This window comes from Gallinula chloropus (genome assembly GCF_964237585.1).
Source record: "Gallinula chloropus genome assembly, chromosome: 3".
NCBI classification, from domain to species: Eukaryota; Metazoa; Chordata; class Aves; order Gruiformes; family Rallidae; genus Gallinula; species Gallinula chloropus.
Genome location: NC_140087.1, coordinates 8,841,278 through 8,858,426, shown reverse-complemented (window position 1 = coordinate 8,858,426; position 17,149 = coordinate 8,841,278).

Sequence of the window (17,149 nt, the reverse complement as noted above, 5' to 3'; positions counted from 1 at the left end):
ACACTGTGCCAAATTTATCAGAGGCACTTACCCACAAATCACAAGTTGAAAAACTTCCCAAACTTTTCCTCTAACGTAGACAGGAATGGTAGTGTGGGGATTGCCTGATGACATTTTCACCATCATGTTGCATAAATCAGCTAAAGTGGTAAAAATGCTTGTGGTTTGGCTATATTTATAGTCTCTGTATTGCTAGCAGCATGGGAGAGTTATGGGAGGGAATTTCCCTAAAATTGTTACGGCCGATGTAACCACTGAGACATCTCACACGTGTTGCTACCAAGAGTGTTAAACTTGGAAAACTCGATCTATCTACAACATGCTGAGAGGAGGAAAGAGTAAGTTAATAATTAAAAAAAAAACCCAACAAAAAAGCAGTAGTCAAAGGATTTCACACAGCCACACCATTTCTGAGCCATTAGTGAGAGCTTTTGACAACAAAAAGAAGTGGAATAATCTGGAGACCTGGAGAAAGGCAGATAGGATACTGATTTTAGGTATGGTTTCACAAAAGAGCTGGGGAAAAAGAGGAGTGAGAAGTGGTTGGGAGTAAAAAAGAGGAAAATGGAAGGACTGGCGGAGGGACAAAGAGACATTGGTGTGTGGTGGAACCACAACACTATGAAGCAAGGACTAGGGAAATTACAGACAAAGCAGCCAACTAAGACAGTTGAAAATACACTAGAGAAAGTGTGTTATAGAGGGATAATGTAGTAAGAAATAGTCAAGATCAGCTTCACAAGAATAAAACATGTCAGCCTAGAGAAGAGAAGGCTGTGGGGGGACCTCATTGGAGCCTTTCAGTACCTGAAGGGAGCTTATAAACAGGAGGGGAATCAACTTTTTAAAAGGATAAACAATGGCAGGACAAGGGGTAATGGATTAAAATTAAAGGAAGGAAGGTTTAAATTAGATATTAAGGGAATTTCTTTTCAGAGAGAGTGGTGAGGTGCTGGAACAGGCTGCCCAGAGAAGTTCTGGATGCCTCATCCCTGGAGGTGTTCAAGGTCAGACTGGGTGGGGCCCTGGGCAACCTTGTCTAGATCATGCCTGGAAGTTGGTGGCCCTTCCTGTGGCAAGGGGGTTGGAAGTCTATGATCCTTGGGGTCCCTTCCAACCCAGACCATTCTATGATTCTATGATTGTAATTTTCAATTCCAACAGTACCTCTAGCCTAGCAGTTCAGTGGGAATCGGGAGTTTTGATGGATCTTGACTTCGCGAATATTTTTGACACGGTCCTGTGCAACATTCTCATGAGCACAGCTAGGGAAATAAAAGCTAGGAAAATAGGTGCTGAAAAAATCAGCTGAAAAAAAAATAACTTCAAAGTGCTGCAGTCAATGGTTTGATGCCATACTGGGAGGACTGGAAGTGCACATTAAAGGGCACTCTGAATACTATTACTACACGGACTTCAGATGGTAATAAATAGGAGACGCGATCCAAAAATCAAGCAGAAGTTTGGCAAAGAGAAGAGGAAAGTTTCAGGAAAGAAAAGAAATCCAATTAAGAAACAGAAAATGGCATCTGACCAGGCAACAGGAAAAGAGCCCGGGCTCCAGGCGACTCACAGGCAGTATCAGTCAATCATCAGTCCTCTTCCAAGTGAAGAGGGAAGGGCTCAGCATGGTCATTTTAATCATCTTTTAAGAAAGATTAATTTTAAGAGCAATCTTAGGCAATATAACAATTACACAAGGAAGCAGCACACAGTATTTCCAAATGAAATGAATGAGTTTGTGTACTTCAGGTAAGGAGAGGTTTGGAGGGCTAGGAGTTTTGTTTGGTTTTTCAACACGTGAAAGGTTGTAACAAACAGAGTGAAGTTATTCTCTGTGTCAGCTGGACATGGGACAGATTAATGATTGCTGTAGTTTGTAACAAAGAGGATATTGCTTAAGTTAAGGATTTCTAACTGCAAGCATAATTCAATGGTCTAACAGATTACACAACAGGAAAATTGTGGAAAATCTTTCCTGTGGAGGTTTGAAGTTAGAACAGATACCCTGAAAGGGACAGTCTATCCTACCTTGATGCCAGTGGTTGTCAAAAGTACAGCTCAAGATCCCGTCCCTACCTACATATCTTTGCTTTGGAATTTTAATTCAATGTAGTGTTTTCCAAAAGGTCTTGAGAGACCTGGGAAAACTTTGTCTTGTGTTTCAGTAAAAGTTAAGCTGGTGTACAGGAAAGGGAGGGTACAATAACAGTTGTCCAGAATTTACCTCATGAGATACATATGTATAAACATCCAACTAAATAAAAATACACATGCACTAACAGAGCCACATATTATTCTTAATGCAGTTATCAGTGTGGTCTCTAAGCAGAAACAGATTCTGGAAATAAATCAATTAGTTCTAACATCTATTTTATAAAATAATAATATAACATTGCATTACATGTTAAGTATTCAGTCTAAAGGGTGGATTGTATTGAGCTAGGTATTATACACTTGCAGCATAAAAAAGAGGTCCTTATTAAAATCTATAGCTTGTGTAGAAAAAAACCCCAGCACTAAAGTATTGCTATTCTGCTTTCATGAAGGAGAAATGGTTTATCAGTAAAAGCATCACAGTCCTTTAGCATTAAACCACTTGAATTAAGTGGCTGTGGTGACCACAGGTGCAAAGACCATCTGCAAAATATAGCAATCTACACATCTACAAGTATAACTATATGTTATAAACAATGGGCTTGCTCCAACACAGGCTTCTCATGGGGTCACAGCATCCTTCAGGTGTCTCACTGGCTCCAGCATGGGGTCCTCCATGGGCTGTAGATGGGATCTCTGCTCCCTGTCATCATCCATGGGCTTCAAGGGGACAGCCTGCTTCACCATGGTCTTCTCCATGGGCTGCAGAAGAATCAGTCTTTCCTTCCAGCACCTGGCCCACATCCACACATGACCCCCTGCTTCTTCACTAACCTTGGTGCCTGCACAGTTTCTTACATCTTCTCACTCCCTTCTCTGGTGGCAAAATGCAGCTGCTTGTGTTTTTTTGTTTCTTAAATGTGATTCCCAGAGGCGCTGTGACTGTTGCTGATGGGCTCGGCCTTGGTCAGCAATGACTCTGGCCTTGATCCAGCTGGTGTTTGCTCTGTGGGGCCTGCAGAGAGCTTCTGGCTGCTTCTTGCAGAAGCCACCCCTGCAGCCCCCCGCCCTACATCTCCACTAGAACCCTGCAATGCAAAACTGCAACACATAGTCTCTAACCTCTTTTATATACACACACACACACACACACACACGCATGCATACACTATAATGCAGTGTGTGTAACTGCACACACACCCCTACACACACACAGACTCTTCAAACAACAGCAATGATATTGTTTACCTCATTGTACTGACCACATTTAATAGGTTTTGGGTTTCAGGGAATGTTGCATTAGGTGCCCCTTCACAATTTCAGTCATACATATTATGTCTACCCAGGACACACGCTATTCCATTTGATATTGTCTCCCAGTGTATGCATTTTAACACTCTTCTAAGAATATAACTGGTCTTACTTCAAGGGAAATTGAGCCACCTGCTTCTGTGTATGTCATGTCATTAACACCCCAAGTGCCAACAGGGGGTGTGGTGGATCTCCAGGAGCAGTAATCACCATGGTGAAGATCGAGATCCCCTGATTTCAGATACCCCATCAAACTGAACACTTCAGAATACATTTTTTTCACCCTGCCTTTCTTTTTAAAGTATCAAAAGTTCTTATTTATTCACTAAAACAACATGCAAGAATGTGACTTTCAGATGTCTGTTATGAGCCCAGTTTCCTCTTAAAACAAGGAAATGCAAGCAAAGTACAAAGCCAAGGTTGGGAAGTTGTCAAAAAGAAAGTTATGCGTGAAAACCTAACTTGGCATTTTTTAACAAACACAGTCTTCATGGAAACTTTGATAACATCATCCTAAGCATGAAGGATTTTTTGTAACTTGCCTGCCTCAGCCAGCACGTGGGTTTCAGCAGGGGCTACCCCTCATATGCCTGTAACCGCCTGAGACCTGGTTATTTATGCAGTAGATCAGCACATGAAAGAGTAATGCAGCACAAACACAACAGAATGAGGTTGAGGGCTCTTACATCTTGCATCCCTGTCATTCAGATAGCAAAGTAGGAACAAATAAGAGAAAGGGCTGTTGTGTGCTCAGAGTACTGAGCTGGATGGTGTTCCAGGGAAACGTGCTCTGCCACTGGTTTGTCATACAAATATTTATAGCCCAATATTTTTAAAAGTATTTTGGTTTTGTTTCATCTTGAGATTGTCTGAATATTTACCAGTCTAGCCCAACCAAACTGGAAGACTCCATCCTTTGGTGTTTAAGGTTTACTACACAAGAATGAGGAATGCAGAAGTACCATTTAGAAGTTTTGTTTTCAATCGCTCTGCACTGTAGTTTTCCCTATATAAGGAGGAATAATATCAGTCCTTGACTTTACACATGGATTTGGTGTCCAGGCTCCCTTTATAATGTCTGGAGAAAGTTAGCTACCTGGGAAAGACATTTCCAATGCCCTGTTCCCAGCTGCCCCGTTTAGCCACTGGGAAACTAAGCAAAGAGAGGAAAGGAAGGATGCAGGGGACTTTCTACATGTGTTTTTTTGTACTTATTTTTTACAATAGCTGAGAGTTAGAGTGCTCTTGAGAACTGCTGGCAAGCTTACATGCCTGGATGAAGAGATTTCAATACCCACCTCACAGAAAAGTCCTTCCCCATGTGTCCTCAGTGTATTTATTCACTTTTGTAGGAGACAAGAAGTAGGACAGGAAGAGTTTGATCTCTCTTTAGCTGAGGCCATCCCATTGGACTCCAAATTATTAGATACTTAGTGGACCAGAGAATGTTACCTTAAGTCTTACTTTTCCCTGCATTTATGTACTTGAGTATAAAGGCTTATTCTTTTCCTAAACATGGGGTTTTGTCGGAGAGTTGTAAGCTTTATAAGAATATAAAGAGGGTGTGAAGTCTTAGCACTGTTGTAGCAACCTCAGTGATTTTCTGACTTTTAAGTGGATATTTTGTCAACTTCTCTACCTAGCATGCTTTTTTTTATATGTTATTTCTCTGTTTCAGTTAAAAGTGGCAAGAAACAGCCTGAGATACACATGCAAAATTGTCATTGTACTGATTTAAGTAAGGTCATCAAGTCTGATGCTTAAACTGGTATGAGCTGGGAAAAAGAGCTGACTGTACATGCTAAACCTTTTCTTCCCTCATATACTGAATCAATGGCATCCACTCTGGCTTTTTCAAGTCAATTGGCCTTAACAGCTGGGGTTCTTGACAAATGTATCCATAACTGAGATGTCATTAAAGATATTCTTAGTAAAATGAATCCCTGGCAAACTCATTTTAAACAAGGATTTAAAACTAAATTAAGAAAAAAGGGAGTGGGGAAAAATGCAAGAGGTCCACATAGTATGCAGAAAAATGACAAGTTGATTTAAAACTACTTAACTGATTTTCTTCAACCCGAGAGTGTTTGCTTGGGGAGGCTATATCTTAAGCCAACATAAAGATTTCTGGCTTGCCATTTTTGACTAAAACAGATGCAGAAGATTTCGATAACAACATATGGAAGACATTTTTTTTTCACATTCATTTAGCTGATACAATTTTGTTCAAACTTTTCTGACATAATCCAAGAGTAAAACCAAATATGGAAATCCTCAGTCCCAGAAGAATGTAAGAAATTAATGAGAGGTGCTAAATTGAAGCTAAAATGAAAGTTGGCACTGAACTCTACCTAAACAGTCATTAGGATGGATTTTTAATAGAGCTGCAGCCAGGCTGGGTACTTTGTTAAGAAAGGCGTGGGGTGTGGGGGGGGGAATCCAAACCAAAAATCATCCCTGGTCACTTGTGAATCTTTTATCAGGCAGCTTTGCCAAGCTCATTACTAGAATCTGAGATGTTCCACCAGGCCTTTAAAGAAATACCACTTTTCCAGTGCGGTGGTTAAAAGCCCCATATGTCTTGCTGGAGATGAGTATTGGCATAGAGCACAAATGGCCATCAGCTGCAGCTTCAACAAGCAATACCAAGCACGGCTGTAAACACTGTGGTGAACAGTGGAAGCGGTAAATGTAAATGGTAACAGAAATTGGTAAAGGCATCTCCACCACCACCACCACCTCACTGAAGCTATGGCCTTGTATATTACTACATCTTCCTTGTTTGTATGTAATAAAGGCTTACTTATAAATTTGCTCTGCATAGTGTATCACTGGGTTGCCAGTTTTACAAAATGGATTGGACAATCTGTCGTGAGAGCACAGCTCTACCTGTGTGAAGTGAGGTTTTGCAGGATACCTCAGTGTCATGGTTTTACCGTGGCTGAGAGCCGAGATCCACGCAGCTGCCTGCTCCTTAAAGGAAAAGAGCAATGGAAGAGGGAAGGGAGGGGGGGGGGGGGGGGGAGAGGCAAGGGAAGGGAAAAGGAAGGGGCAAATAACCCCAAAACCAAGAAACTAAAAGGCCCGTGGGTTGGGATAAGGATAGTTTACTAAAATAGTAGAAAGATAAAATACAACAATGCTAACAGGACTTTAGAGCAAGAAATCTATGAAGCTGTTGATACACAATGCAGTTTCTCACCGAACCCACAGCTCCGGCCGTGCCACCCAGAGCCTTCCCAGAACCCGACTGTCCCCCAAGAACCGCGCATCCCGGAGCCGCCCCTCTTCTTCCTCCCATCAGCCCCCCGATATCCTGGGCAGGACGTAATTGGCATGGAATACGCTCTTTGCACAGTTTGGGTCACCTGTCCTGGCTTCGCCCCTCCTTTCTCATGAATAGAGAAATACGAAGAGCTGAGAAACTCCTTGACTGTCTGACAGCAACTAAAACCATCAGGGTGTTATCAGCACTGCTTTCATTTCAACTCTCAAACACAGCATTCCATCCACTGCTACAAATGAAGTTAACTCCATCCTGACCAAAACCAGGACACTCAGTCCCCGCTCTGAGGATGAATGCAAGATGGGGATGCACTCTGTCATCAGTCCAGATGCTCTCAGGCAGGGGGGGAACAGGGAAGCAAGCACCTGGGCTCTTGCACCCAAAGCAGACCAGTGCCGCTCACATGGTGTAACCGTGAGGACAACACTGTTAGGCAGCGCCTGCATCAACTGTTCCAGCCCATGGGGGACTAGCGAGAGCAGACAGGCACAGATGTGGTGGCACCCACACCCACATGTCCTGCAGGAGCAGCGTTGGTGGCTGGATGAGGCAAGGCTCCAGCTGCCCTGGCCAGGTTTTCTCCAGGCCACCACCCTGGCCAGGAGTTGCAGCATGAGCTTCCCCCAGCTGCAGACCAGACCACACAGCCCTGGGTGGTGGCTGCGCTTGGACTCTGCTCAGAAAAGCCTCCCCGGGGACGCTGAGTGCTGCCAGCAGTGTAACGCAGCCTGGCTGCCTGCAGTTGGGGAGCAAAGTCAGCTGGCTTTTGGCCACCTCTTTCACAGGAGCCCAGTGGGGAACTAAGGGTTCCCCCTGCAGAAACATAATTCTCTGTGGCTTGCTTGTAATTTGATCTATAGCTGTCAAGAGTGAATGCTGCCCGTACTTACCAAGATGCGTAAAACAGCGTGGAAAAGGATGGCCCTTGTTAAGGAACACCCATTGTTTAGCTGTATTAAAGAATGGAACGAATCATGTTATTTATACAGAGAGCATTGCCCTAAATGCCTCGCATCAAAATGTTTGGCGTGCAGGCCTCAACTGCTAATTGATTTTATCTTGCTGTGCTTTATTCAGCTTTTGCTACCACGACCTGGAATACCCAGCAAGGCAGGCTGCAGTTTTGTCCCCTGTGGAAAACTGCATTCTCCATGCTTGCTTCATGGGAACCATCTAACTGGCTTCAGTGCCAGTGTGTGGAGCCCCTGCATGCAACAGGAGCGAGAACACCGTGGCGTGGTAACTGCTGACTTAAATATGACTAATGATATAATTAATGACCGGACTGGTTGCTTTTCATTATCTCATTCAGCTAAGCGAACACGTTCCAAAGCTCCAAAGGAGTCAGTCAACGTCCAGAAAAGTTGATTTATCAGTAACAGGCAGCCAAAGCTGTTCTGTATCTCTTTCAAACAAATAATCATTTCCAAAACTAAGTAAGTATATGAACTGCTTCCTGAAAGAAATGTGTCTGTGCAATCAAAAACATGAGTCGTAAGATGGTTTCTAATCTTTTCCCTCCTTTACCCCTTCAGGTTTTCTATGTTGTCAGTGGTTTTAAATCCTAAAAAAAAAATCAGGTTACAAATGCCTCAGAAAACTTTGTTAAAGCTTCTGATTTTTACTACACTAGCTGTACAAATTATTTAGCATGGAAGTGAAACGGTATGGAAAAGTCACACCATGTTATTGCATAAATTAGAAAGCATCATCAGAAACGGATTTTACTTCCCCTTTAACTAAGATACTAATTTCTTCTTCAAAATTTATGTTCTCCTGTTTGAAAACTCAGTGAAGCACCTTTTGCAAATAGTTACATGTAGTCAAAATAAAAGGCAAAGGGACCTGTAAGAATAGCTTTACCCTTATATGGTATGTCAGCCTTCTATAGGGGAAAAGCTGGCTCTGACTCCTTGAGTTGTTTCCATTTTGCTTTTCAAGAACCACTGAACCCTGTGAGTTTGAACAATAAAACACTTCTGACATATTTCAAGTAGGGAAACCATTACATTAAAATTCTCAAAATCGCAGGTCATTTTTTGAAGTGCAGATCATTAAGTTTAATTGTCCCTTACAAGAACTGGGCAAATCAAGCTCTTAAGATTTTAAAAAAAGATCCAGCTGCTCAGCTTGAGGAAGATATAGCTATTCACAGCATTTATTTCTTTTATTGCACACTAGTAAAATATACTGTAATAGTATTTTAGACAACTGTATTAAATATAACCCTCTCTTGAGCATTTTTGAAATAGAGATGCTGTCATTCTCTTAGCACTACAAAATAATTTAAGCAATGTATATCTGAGTCATTAGAAAACTTTTCAGTATCGTAGGACCTGTAATAATTATTCTTCTTAGGAACAGCGTTTTGTTTTATAAGGGTTTTGGAACTGACCCTACAGCACAACAAAAGGCGTCTGTGTGAGCTTTGGAAGACGCTGTGAGTGAAAGAAGAGCTGTGGTCAGCAAACTATCAGGTTAGCAACCCACGAGTGTATAACGCTAGTCTCCCCCTCGCCGTGGGGTCTGCCCAGCCTCCCTGCAGATTGCTGTGCCAGCAAGGGTGTCACATCTGAGCAGAGGAGCTTTTTAGACAAATTCATAGGGCACCTTAGACTGCAAGATCCTGCTGCATGGGATTTGGGTCGTCCCAGGCAAAACATCTGCCTTGCAGCTCATTAGGACGCCCTTTAGGAAAGCTTTGTCCCTTGGTGTTTGCTGTACTCTATCAGTCCTACACACAGCCCATGACCTACTTTCTAGCCTATCTTGATTTCTTTTAGCATCCACAGTTATGTCATAAGTCTGGATAAAGACAAGCATCCAAAAGCTTCCCTGATGACCACAGGGAGGGAGAGGAAAAGGTTTTGCGACGCGGATCGCCTGACCCCTCTCAGTGTTACATTACTGCAGTGAAACGCCCTTTGCTGTACTAAGCAATTTAAAATCTCTAGCAGGGAGGGGAGTAGAAGAGAAAGACTAATGCTGCAGGGCGACATGTCATCTTCCCATCCCACCACTCAAAATAACCAGCTTCCCAAGCATCATTTAGCAGGGTAGATGGAACATGCAGCTGCACTCTGAGATGCCCTTCACATTGCCTTGGAACTTCCCCTGGTGCCCTTCCTCCTCCGTAAGTGATCAGACTTCTCCCTTTGGCCCCTTGGCATGGGCAGCAGAGGCTGGCTGGGAAAAGGGGTGAACAAGAGGGGGTTACATCAGATGATCTGCCCTTAGCCCTGCAAGAAGAACGGCTAGCTGCCCCACACTCCTACCACATCTCAATGCCTCATCAAAGAATACCCTTTGCCCATGAGTTGTTTGACTCCAGAGCCAAATTCCACTTTCCCAGCATTTTTTCATCCTTTGACCCCCTTAGGTCTGTCTACACTTGGAAGCAGTTCCTCTCCAGCCAGTCTGTAAGCACACCCCAGCATTTTCTAGCCGTGACCATCTTCTAGAGACAGGGCATGAATGGGTGGTGTCTTCATCCTGCATGGGATAAAGGGGAGGGATAAAGGCCTTCCCAAACAGCAGTTAGTCCCGAGGAGACACACTGTGAAGTGCAAAAAATACTCTATTGTTGTCAAGTGCAAACAAATAGTATTGGCCTCAAACAGAGGAGCTGCTGGCAAGAAGCAAGCTCTGAAAGCCAGTCCACGCTTGATAGCCTTCCAGGGACTCTCTGCCCCACTGGGACACTAAAAGAAGAGAAAATATGTACACACAAGCCAGGCTTTCTAACGAGGCTCAGCCTACGCTGCAACGTTCACAATCAGAACATATTTTCAGACAGGCCACCCTTGTTTCTTGGGGCCATTTGGATACCCTCAGAGTCTGCTCAGATTAAATGTGCTAAGAGGTCCTTCTCAGGCAGTGGCATGAGTTGGGTTATTCTGGGAAAAACATAACGCAAATAAGCTATCTTCTGGCCTGGCCTGGACCACAAAAACACCTGAAAGACAGAAAGGCCCCCATGCTTGTAAGGACCACACATCCTTAGAAACAGGGTAAACAAAAGCAAGTGCCAATAGCCCTTCCCACCATGCAGTTCTGAGGCACAGACCCAGACAATAGGCTGTCTGTCCGTGCACTCATTAAAAACCATCTGTTACTATAGGCTGTGAAAACATAGACAGGGCACTCTGCCCCTGGAGATGAAAGCAGCCAAAAAGAAGCAGCCCAGGAAGAGAACTTTACAACCTTCAGTGGTCCTATAACTTATCCCTTCTTCTTATCTCCGTACCTGTGAACTCCTTTGCTCCCTACAGCTACTGGTTCATCTGCCTCAGGGCAGGGGTGCACACTACCAGCATTCAGAAAGCTGCACCCTCTCCCACCAGCAGTGGCAGATGTATGGGCAGTCCCACCACATTGCCGACTGCAGAGGGGTTATGCTGGGAGACTCTGCCGGGGTGATCCCTCCGTATGGCAAAGCTGTGGCTCTTTACTCTCAAAATACCCTTGGTACCATCCCCCTGCCAGAGAACAAGGTCAGACTCTTCCCACTTAGCCCATCCTTCCAAGAGGCCTGGAGAAAGTAGTTGTAGACCCAGGTAACATCTATAAGAGCTTGGACTTCTGGAGGCAACACGTGAAGTGCTGTGCGGGAAAGAAAGCGAACAAGGCAAAGTCTGAGCTGCTCTTCCCCTTGCTCTGTTCATTCAACAGCAGTGCAATTAGCTGGAAAAGGCAGCATGGAAATACGTTTTTGAGGGACAGCTTCCCTGTCTCTTCCTTTTGTGTGCCCTAGAAAGGAAAAAAGCAGCGAATCCTTTCTTTGGCTGTTGCAATTATACAGCTTGGAGCAGTCAAACCGTCTACCTTCCTACAGGAGATGTGACAGCTCCCAGCACCAGAAAGCTGCATTCCTCTGCTTTGAAGAGCAGACTTATAATTCATGAGCAGCAAAATCTAAAGGGAGCTGTAAAGGTTTTCTCGAATAATGTGAAAAGAAACAACAGCTACAGCCTCAATTGTACATGGAGGCTTTGGATCTGTTTTTAGTATTTTCACATGATAAAAGGCATCAGCTGAACCAGAAGAAGATTACATGGACCAGATGTTAGGGTGCGTTATAGGAGATTTCTGTCACTGCCCACTGTCAAGCTGTCTTGGCCATCAGAAAATCCATCCTTGGGTCAGGGAGGATTCCTCCTGCCTCTTCTACACCACACCCTCGTGAAAGCGGGTGGGAGCTGCAACCAGCCACTTCAAAGCACTCAGCATCACTCAGAACTTGCCACTGCTGGCCCAAAACAAGGGAGAGCCCAAAGACATCCATTTTACCTTTCTTCCTTAACTGCTCCATTTTGTACAAGCCACATTAGGGTGCCTCTTCCAGCAGAAGAAAACCCCAAACAAATCTCCAATGCTTTTCAACAGAAGAAGATCCTGGTAGTTGTCAGTGCTCCAAGTTTTGGGGTTTTTCCCATACAAATAATGGAATTGCAGATACTTTTTTTTATTATTCTGAAATTGTAGAAAATTCATCAGCCAGTCAAAAAATCCTCTCTCAGGCTGTTTTCCTTCTAAGGGAAAATGGCTTTTAGAAATGGGGGCTGAAGTGTAACAACTGGAAACATTTTGCTTCAAAGGAGTATCTTGTACATGTGCAGCTTGAGGGACACACAGAGTCCCCTCTTTCCTCCCAAAGCTCTTTCTTTTTGATGTTTAACCTTCCTGTTTGTCTTGGTTTCAGCAGGGATAGAGCTGATTTTCTTTCTGGTAACTGGTGTGATGTTGTGGTTGGGAGTTAGGATGAGAGCAGTGCTGATAGCACACCAATGGTTTAGGTGTTGCCAAGCAGTCAGGAACTTTTCAGCTTCTCATGCTGCCCTGCTAACGAGAAGGCAGGGGGCACACTGGAATCTGGGAGGGGACACAGCCAGGACAGCTCACCCATAGTGGCCAAAGGGATATTCCATACCATATGATGTCATGTTCCATTTGTAATAGGGGGTGGGCTGAGAGGCGGGACAGCTGTGGGCCTGGTGTGGCAGCTGGGGGGGGGTCTTACACAACACTGACTTTGAGTGGTGAGAAATTGTGCTGTTCATCCTTTGTTTTGGGTATACTATTAGTATTTTCCTTTTTTTTCCCCCCGTTTGTCCTGTTAAACCCTTTTCCTCTCAACTCACTAATTTTCTCACTTTTACTTTTCCAGTTCTCCCCTCCATCTCATCGGGGGGAGGGGTTGTGATCTGCCAGCCCAGAATAACCCAGGACACTGTAACATTAATGACATGACAGGCTTTAAGCATGGCTTTTTCCTAATGATCACAAAAGAGCTCGATCTTTGTTTTCCTAACAAAAAACTATGCCCATAAGGAAGTTCTTCCTGCCTCACTGTATGCACCACATACAAATTTCCCACTGCTCTTTGCCTTTCTCCAAAGTTTCATGGGATCAAGCTCCTCTTTTGTCCTTGATGATTTATCTTCCCTGCCCCTGTCCCCACCTTGTCCCCAGGTCTATCAAGGGCTTACATGGTGATGATGGCTGAAGAGGAGGCACAGGTCCTCCCAGTTGCTTGCCTCCCTCTTGTCCTTTCCTCAAAGTATGTAAAATAACAAAAGAGGCCAACAGCATCACTGTCTGCCCAGGGTGCTGACAGGAGAATTAGAGTCACTGGGACCCAAGCTCCCTGACAGGTAGTCACCCCTGCATATGGAACCACACATACTTTCTCCACACAGTAGAAACAGAGGGACGTCAGACCAGACATCCCACACACGCTGCCTGACCGAATCTTGCATGACAGGAACACAGCTCTTCATAGCTGTGATTTGTCCAGGAAAACTGGATATAAATATCCATAAATCCCAAATAGTAAACCGGACACCTTACATTCTACTTAAACAAACTTTCCACTGTTTTTTGGTACCAGTACAGTTTCCAAACCAAGAGCTCAGTGAAAAGCAGAGGACCACACATACCTACTTTCTGATTTCCCATCTTGTTAGTAGTTTTCTCTTTATTCGTTTACATGATTTTGCTTGACCTGAAGACTCCTCAAAGCAGATTGCTATCACAGGGCAGTGATCCATTGCAGCTGGGTTTAAGTATCCATTCAATTAGAGATGGGGAAAGTAATGAAATCTTCAAGTATTTCTTTCCAGCTGTTGACAGAATCCTATCTTTGCACTCCAAACTGAAGGGAAACAGCCACAAACTGAATCTGCTTTTCCAGGAGGAAGGCAACTAGACTTTTATAACAACTGCTCAAAGTCTCCATAAAAGATAAGAAGAGCTGAAAAATAAGGAGGTGCCATACCATAGGAACTGGTATATCTGTAGTGCAGTTGGTGTAAAGTGCCTGTGGTCCCTGGGCAAGCCTTCTCACATGGAGGGGTGTCTGAGAGGCATTTTAAAGACCAGGCCTAATACCCTACCATTTGTATGGCTAAAGAAGAAAACACTCATGTAACTTTCTTATAGCAATTTTCCAGGCTCAATGGGATCTGGAACTGGTTTTTTGGGCATTTCTGTAGAGCAACTCGACTCCCCCATTGCCTGCTCCCTCCCTGGAAGCTGGAAGGCATCCTCTTTCCCCATGGTAAAGTGTTTGCTGGGCTGGTTTCCTGCTGGTAGCTTTGTGAATGCAGCACATTGGGTTGAGTCTCTGCCTGCAACGATGGCTTAAGGCTGTTCTTTGTGTGTGTGTCCTGCAGCTGTTGCACTGGTGGCTTTGACACAGCACTGAAAAAAGGATGGGAGGGGAGGAAAGGAGAGGCAGAGGGAGAAAGAAGGAGAAGGAGAAGGAGAAAGAAAGAAGGAGAAGGAGAAGGAGAAGGAGAAGGAGAAGGAGAAGGAGAAGGAGAAGGAGAAGGAGAAGGAGAAGGAGAAGGAGAAGGAGCAGGAGGAGAAGGAGAAGGAGAAGGAGAAGGAGAAGGAGAAGGAGAAGGAGAAGGAGAAGGAGAAGGAGAAGGAGAAGGAGAAGGAGAAGGAGAAGGAGAAGGAGAAGGAGAAGGAGAAGGAGAAGGAGAAGGAGAAGGAGAAGGAGAAGGAGAAGGAGAAGGAGAAGGAGAAGGAGAAGGAGAAGGAGAAGGAGAAGGAGGAGGAGAGCCCTCCACAGTGCTTGCTGTGCAATGCTAGTACTATGGAAATGATGTCCTCATTGTTTTGCACTGCCTAACAAACACCTCAAGACAGAACAGATCCCGCCTGTGTGGTTGTCTTCTGCACAAGGAAAGCCCACATCTGTGTAAGCCACTATGGGTGGTCCACTCTTCCTTACTTCACCGAGGCTGGGATGACCCAATTTTCTGCATTTTGTTACAGTTCACTTTGTAGATATGGCTGTCCCTTGGGAGGTAGTGCCAAGGAGCACCTTGATTCCCTTCATTTCAGTGACTGTGCCTCACCTTTCAGGTGAGGTCAAAAGAATTCTGGTATTCATGCCAATATGTGATGCAAATGCAAGCAAAAGCATAGTAGACATGCTTACACATCCAGGCAATGTCACCTGACCATAATCTCTTCTCTTCCCTCCAGATATTATTTTCATTTCTACGTGCACTTCTGTTGTGAGTTTGTTTCTGCTGAAACAGGTCTTTTCAAATTTGGGAGCTGACGGGTGAAATTTGCTGATATTCGTGGAACTCATGTGGATGATCCAGGCTGAAACTGTTTCTGTGCTGACTCCGTGCTGCCAAGCCACTACATTCCCTGCCCAGCAGCCAAGAGAGCTCCAAGCCTGCGTCCCAGCATCCCAGTGAAGATTACTGCCTTTTCTTTGGGAACATAATATTGTTTGGTATGTAGCCATAAAGGAGAACCTGAGCCCTAAAAGCATGAGAGAGACTGAAAGATTCACCTCACACTTAAACTTAACCCTGTTTTTTAACTACTGTTGCACTCACACAATGCTATTTATTAGACTGGGGCTGAATAGATGCAACCAAGATCAAAATTTGGCTCATATTAAATTTCTGCAGCCAAGGGAGACAGTTTGTGGTCTCAGAAGACTTGAGAAGGGTTGGTCATGGAAACAAAAGAGTAAAAGCTGGGTCACAAAATAGCCCAAGGATTTTTTTGTAGTTTTTCTTGAGTCATTCAAGGACAGGAGGATGGTGTACATAAAGCAGAATGGATTGAGACCTAGCTGAAATAAGGAGGGCATTTGGCCCATCCTATAGTTTGAATCTGTTATCCTGGGAACCATCTTTACTGGATAAGTATCTAATCTAAGCCTCTATAGTTTTGATGAAAGGGTTTACACACCTTGCTGTGACAAAATCTATCTCTGCGTAACTCTACAAATGAAGAGTTCTCCATTTAGGCTAATTTTTCTCTGCTGCTGCTTTAACCTTATTATTTCTGTTCAGCTGTCATTAACTTATGATAGGAATTGAATTTAGCCTGTTCTTTTAGTATCTCTTTAAAAAAAAATAATCACGTTAACTCCTGCTTCTCCCATCAAAATAAACCTTCATTAAGAGGCAATTAAGGTTGCTCAAGCAATATGCCACCATAACAACTGAAAGGACAAACCTTTTCAGGTCACCCTGTCACCACCATTGGTTTTGCCTTGTCTTCTCTGGAACAGCTCATCTGCATCCACTGCTCAGACCTCACAGGCTTTCTGCAAGACCTTTAGAACATTGCATAATGACTCTCAGAAAGCTTCATTTATGAACTGGCTGTAATACCAAATCACAGATTCACAGAATTTTAGGGGTTGGAAGGGACCTCCAGAGATCATCGGGTCCAACCCCCATGGCCAAAGCAGCTCCCTAGGACAGATCACTCAGATAGGCGTCCAGACGGGTCTTGAATATCTCCAGAGAAGGAGACTCCACCACCTCCCTGGGCAGCCTGTCCCAGGGCTCTGTCACCCTCACTGTGAAAAAGTTCTTCCCCATGTTGGTGTGGAACTTCCTGTGCTCCAACTTGCAGCCATTGCCCCTTGTCCTGTCTCCACAGAGCATTGAAAAGGGGCTGGCTAATTCCCCCTGTGTCCCACACTTAAGATATTTGTAAGCATGAATAAGACCCCCTCTTAGTCTTCTTTTCTCCAGGCTGAGCAGCCCCAGTTCATTCAGCCTGTCCTCATAGGGGAGATGCTCCAGGCCTTTAATCATCCCTGTAGCCTCCTCTGGACTCTCTCCAGGAGATCCCCGTCCTTTTTATACCAGGGAGCCCAGAACTGGACACGATACTCCAGGTGGGGCGTGACCAGGGCAGAGTAGAGGGGGAGGATCACCTCCTTTGACCTGCTGACCACACTCCTCTTGATGCACCCCAGGATCCCATTGGCTCTCTTAGCCACCAGGGCACACTGCTGGCTCATGGCCAACCTGTCATCCACCAGGACCCCCAGGGTCCTTCTCCACAGAGCTCCTCTCCAGCAGCTCATCCCCCAGCTTGTACTGATTCCAGAGGTTATTCCTTCCCAGGTTCAAGATTCTACACTTGTTTTTATTAAACCCTATCTGGTTTCAAATCAGTGAA